This window comes from Urocampus carinirostris, chromosome 5 (assembly GCF_059441175.1).
Source record: "Urocampus carinirostris isolate Australia breed hairy pipefish chromosome 5, RoL_Ucar_1.0, whole genome shotgun sequence".
Lineage (NCBI taxonomy): Eukaryota > Metazoa > Chordata > Actinopteri > Syngnathiformes > Syngnathidae > Urocampus > Urocampus carinirostris.
In genome coordinates, this window is record NC_142353.1 from 35,987,338 (window position 1) to 35,993,514 (window position 6,177).

The window sequence follows — 6,177 nt, forward strand, 5'->3', positions numbered from 1 at the left end:
TAAAAAGTCAGACACTCATGGAATAGTGTATTCAAACTTAAAGGGGGAGTGCGTCATTTGAAGCGTCCTTAATAAGTTAAAAGTAGAACATTTGTGTTAACAATGCCCAACTGAGTTTAAAGCGCCCTTTAAAATGTTTTTCCCCAGCGCCTATCCACTTTTATCTTACTTTTAACAAAGCTCAACACATTGGAGGAAAGGGTAAATGGCTTTATTCTTGTCACCGCAATCCTTTTTTAATGTAGCATGAAAAGTTGAAGGAGGACCCAGATACGTAACGTTACTCACAAGTTTATTGAGATATAGAGCCAGCGATCCGGTGCTCGCCGACTGGAAAACAGGTCATTAGCCGTGACGAGAGATCAGAACGAGGTCAGGGTAAAAAAATCGGGTCACTGGCTGGGTCAGGAGATCAGAATGTGGTCGGGGTCAAAAATCGTGTCGGAGCCGGAGACAAACAGGGAAATCAGGAACGAACGAGTGGAAAACGGGTGCAGAACGGGACCGACGGAGTCAGAGTCAAAAATGCTTGCCTTGTGTAAACAAAGGTTTGCTGACGGACTGATAACAGGCGAGTGAAAGCACTGAGCTAAAATAGGAGGGGGAACCAATCAGGTAACCAGCAGCAGCTGGCGCCAAACGAGCGGGCACAGGTGAGTGTAATGAGTAATCATGACATCAACAGATACCGTATGTGTAGTGATTACCTAAGTGGAGCCACCTGGGGTAATCATCTGGCGCGCTTGAGTGCGCTTCCTGATTGGTTTATGTTCCCTTTTTAAGCACGCTACGCCGAGACCTCTTCGTCTGAGGATTACTTCTCCATCCGGGCACCGGTGCTGTGGAATGCTCTTCCCCCTGAGATTCGATCTGCAACCTCAGTGGAAATGTTTAAATCTAAACTTAAAACTCACTTCCACTCCATTGCATACGAATAACCTACTCCTCTTGTCGGTTGAAAATAGTTTGTGTAATATAGTGTAACAATCTGTGAAGCCCTTTGAGACTCTTCGTGATTTAGGGCTATACAAATAAAAATGACTTGACTTGACTTGACTACTTTTGTACCCCGTTTGACTCTCCTGATTACCTGTGCCTTCTTGACCTGTTACCTGATTCTGCCTGCCTCCGATCCGACCTGCTTCCGTCCCACGCTACGATCTTCTCTCCAGTCCCAGTAAACTCGACCTGCTTCCGTCCCACGCTACGATTGGCTACGTGTTCCGAAGTAGTCTTCACGGCTTTGCTGCTGACGTCCGACGGTCATCGCGTCTCCCGCTAACCCTTTACGCTTCCCCAAATAAAGAATTGTACGAACGCTCTGGGGTCTCCTGCTCTGTTCTGGTCCTCCTGACAGTATGTGCAATATACTCTCACACTGCTTAATGTAACCCAAAAATAATTACCGAATTGTCCGAACAAAAAATAACAAAAAAGGGTTGCCGAAAGGGATCCATATTCTCTGATTTGATAACCAGGCTATCAGTATGTTTCAGAACTGTTTTATTCGCCATTTTTGGCAAACACATCCACAAAGTCATCAAGATTTATGACCCTAGCCCTTCGTGATTGAACACTTAGAACCCCTAAACTGCAGTTTCAATTAACCTAAGCTTAGAAAAACTGATTGCACGGCTGTGCATTTGGGATGCTACAACAATCTAACGATATAGTGGGAAATTTATTGGGGTTTGGGGGGTGTGACCACCCCCATGGTGGTGCCACTGCTGAAAGGTACAGTAAATGGTTTAAAATTTTATATTTTTCGATTTTTACACTACAGTAATGGTTATTAACTGGTCAAGTCATTTTTATTTTTATAGCCCTTTATCACACGAAGTCTCAAAGGGCTGTAACTACATGAGGACAAGGAAAACAAGAGGTAATAATAGCAAGATGTATATTTTTCACAAAGAGATAATAGTTTGAGCCCCCAGCCTTAACATGTAAGCTTAATATAAGGCCAGCCTACTTCATTAATTACTAATTGTTTTATCTATTTTTAAATTAAATATTATTTTTTTTATTTTAATTTTCATTGTGTGAAGATATTTTTTAAATGTATTTTAGTAAAGTGGAATAATTAACCACATAATTAAAGAATGATCAATGTTAAGCTGCACGCTTTGTTAATATTTAGTTTTAGGTGATTTTCACGATTGCCCATTGCCCTCACTTCGGCCCGCTCGTTTGGCGCCAGCTGCTGCTTGTTGCCTGATTGGCTTCCCTCCTATTTAAACTCAGTGCTCTCATTCACTCCTGGTCAGTCCGTCAACGAACCTCTGCACTTGCAAGACTTGTATTTCGACTCAGTCAGGTATCCTGCTCGTGTATCCGGTATCGATCCCGCCTGTCTTGTCCTGTCCGGTATCTTGCTCCAGTCTCCATTATCCAGTATCTATCTCATCTGTTTCGTCCTGTCCGGTATCTTGCTCATGTATCCGGTATCGATCCCGTCTGTCTCGTCATGTCAGGTATCTTGCGCCAGTCTCCAGTATCCGGTATCGATCCTTACTGTCTCGTCCTGTCCGGTATCTTGCTCCAGTATCCGGTATCAATCCTGTCTGTCTTGTCCTGTCTGGTATCTTGCTCCAGTCTCCGGTATCGATTTCGTTTGTCTCGTCCTGTCCGGTATCTTGCTCGTGTATCCAGTATCGATTCCGTATGTCCTGCCTTGTCTGGTATCTTGCTCGTGTATCGATTCCGTCTGTCCTGCCCTTTCCGGTATCTTTCTCGTGTATCCGGTATTGATCCCGTCCTGTCCAATATCTTGCTGTTGTATCGATCCTGTCAGTCCCATCCTGTCTGGTATCTTGCTGTTGTATCAATCCCGTCTGTCCCGCCCTGCTTCGATCTCGTCTGCCTCTGGCGTTTGTGTTCCCGCATATGACTGCCTCATTTCCGTGGATAAAGCTTGTGTCAAAACGTTACGCGTCTGGGTCCTCCGTCTGTTCGTGTTCTGAGAGGGATACCCTGATGCGAGTATATACGCTACCTGAAGTTGTTTTGGGATTTTGTTTATGGGAAAAAATAGGTGAATATTTATCCAATTTCTGCCTTAAACAATTATTACATTAGATAAATTGAGAAGTTGTTTTCTTGTTTGGGTCGTAGATTGTCATGAGGGTGGAAGGGGTCCTGAAGTCAGACTGAGAACCACTGATTTATTAGGTATTTTTTCATATCGGGAGTGATTGTGTGCCCACATCAAAACTCATACAAGGATTTTTGTACCCCATTTCTGCTTCTGGGAAGCTCTTCTTCCCAAACTAAATAAAAAACAACCCCCTCATCCCTGTCGAGTTCTTCGGCAGGTGGCATAGCGGCGGAACCCGGACCCCAGGACTCGTGGGAGACGTTCCAGCATCCCCCTTTTCTCCTCTTTTCCCCACTCGAGTGGAAAACGTCTTCCTGCTTCTCAGCATTGGCACACCTCGCACGTCCTCACCCGACAAAACAATCCAGCCCCCCCCCGCTGGGCGACACCAGGGGGGGTGTTGTTGCGAAACCACCGTGCGTAATTTGCTCCAAACCGGCGGGCCTTATTCCTTCTTCTTAGGCTATTTTTCCACGGCCGGCTGAGCGAGGGGAGATAAAGACACAATGAAATGGTGCGAGATGCTCACACCGGCTCATTACACGCTTGTCAGGGAGGGTTTCTCGCCGCCATTTTTGACGCTCCCAACTTTGCCGTTAGTTTGTGGTTGCTTCCATGACTAAATCTTCAACCTCCTGCCGTCAGGGAAAAGATGGCAAAGTCTCAAAGCCAGAACCAGCAGGCTCAAGGACAGCTTTTTCCATTATGCTGTCAGCACTCTGAACTCCCTGCCCTACCTCCTCCCATCCCTCTGCCTTTTGCCAAATCAGTGCAAAACTGCTCTGTTTAGATTCTGGCTATGCTGTCCTATATATATTTTCTATTCGAAACCATATACAGTGTGTTATTATAAGCATACTTTTTTTTCTTTCTTTTTTGACCTTGCTGCTATTTCTTATTTCTATTGTGCCTTATTTATTATGTGTTTGCATGCGGGAAAGAGGAAGCAATTTTTGAGCTTAGAAGTAAGATCTTAAGCTCAAGCACCAGTAATGTCAATCATTATGTTCGGGTTCAGGCCAGGCCGGGCTTTTTTCTTACAGAGTATTTAGTTTTCATTTTTCTTTGTTTCCTTTTCTTTGTGGAGGATCAAAACAATTGATTCCAGCCCCCTCTTGCGCAGTGCAGCAGCCCGCGTCTGCGCGCACGTCAGCGCGCTGGCAACGGCATCATCAGACCCAGAGAAGCCGGGCTCCTCCTCCCGAGTCTTCACAAAATATAATTTTAAATTTCAGGTGGGCTTGGTCCCTAAAATCAAGTTAATTAGTTATAGTTAAATAAAAAGATACTCCAAAAAATACTCTAAAACTAGCCAAATTATCTGCAAGTTGATTTTTTTGATTTGAAAATTCAAACCATCCCGATCCCGTCTTGTCTCGTCCTGTTTGATGTCTAACTCCAGTCTCCTGTCAGGTATAGATCCCGTCTGTCCGGTATCTGCTCGTGTATCTGGTATCAATCTTGGCTGTCCCGTCCTGTCCGGTATCTGGTATCAATCCTAGCTGTCCCGTCCTGTCCGGTATCTAGTATCGATCTTGTCAGCCTCTGGCTTCCTGTTTTTCCACGCCGAACTTCTGTCTTACTTCTTCCGCCCAGCGATCACTGAATCACTACCTCCTCCTGTTCTGGTTCTGATAATTTTTTTAATTTAATGTTTTCACTTTTAACGGCACATCATGCAGACATGCAGGAATTGTTAGTTTATTGCATACAACAAACCCAATGATGTTGTAGACGTGTCTGTAGGTGACGTCGGCCTTGGGGTTCCCATTCCCGCGTGACATGAGGCCAGAGTGTGAGCAGCAGGTCAAGTGTAAAAATTGGGTAAATAATTTAGTATATGGCGGGCAAGCACTCTGCAGTTAAAGGGGCCAGTGGAGAATAAATCTGCGGCCGACCTTATGTGATAGTGTGCCTTTTCTCACTCACATTCATGCACTTTTACCCTAACATACAACCCAAATCATATAGAGCATTTTCAACTAAGTATGTATATATATATATATATATATATATATATATATATATATATATATATGTATATATAGTATCTAGCATAACATAACAACATAACACAATAATATAAGGAATGTTTTTGTCATGTGTTTCCTCTGAGAGAAAGTATATCATTTTCTATTATCAATAATTTTCTAAAAAGCGCTAGGGAGCCACTAGGGGAGCACTAAAGTCTCTCCACTTTCACATTGATTTGACAGTACAGTATATTTGCAAAAAAAAAACAACAATAAAAAAACGAACAAAAATGTTAATAGAATACCTCTATTTGTTAGACAAATGCTTGAGCTGATGGCTTGTAAAATTAGTTTGTTCTTGGGTTTTAGTATAGAATAGAGTAGGGGTCTTGTAACTTTTTCAAGCCAGGAGCTGATTTTGATACAAAATAACCCAATGGGAATCCAGTTTGAAATGCATTTCTAAAATAATTTAGAATGGTATTACTATGTTGTTACTATGTTATTAACAGGATAATTATTGGATTAAAATTATTGATTGCAAATTGACAGAAGTTCATTTAATATAAACCCATGTTATGCCCTCATTTTATCTATTTTCTGACCTGGTTCTCTATAACTTTACCTCTAATTTCTGTTATTTTATGTAACATCGTATTATTTGCGTGCAAAGACGGTTGTCTTAAAGGGACAGTGTGTAATTTTCAGTGCCTCCTGGTGGTACAAAAAACCCTTCATTCAACAAAAACAACTATTGATTTGAATAATAAGCAAAAATAGATTAACTACCATATTTTTTTTATAAATATTCAAAGGTCGAGAAATGTGTATTGGTTTTACATAGTGAAATCCATACTTGGGCGTCACCACCATGTCTGATTGGCATCTTGGTTCTATGCTGTGCTCATTTAGCACTGTTTGTTCGCATTAGACAATACAGTGCCATTTATATTACTCAGTGTTAGGTGCCTGGTTCGAGACCAGGGTTGGAAGATCGGTTAGTCTGGAGAGGGATGGGCGCCACCAGGCTGTACTTGTCCAAGACACACCACAGGAAATGATGCCCCTACAACCCCTACAACCAACCAATCTAATTCTAATACATAT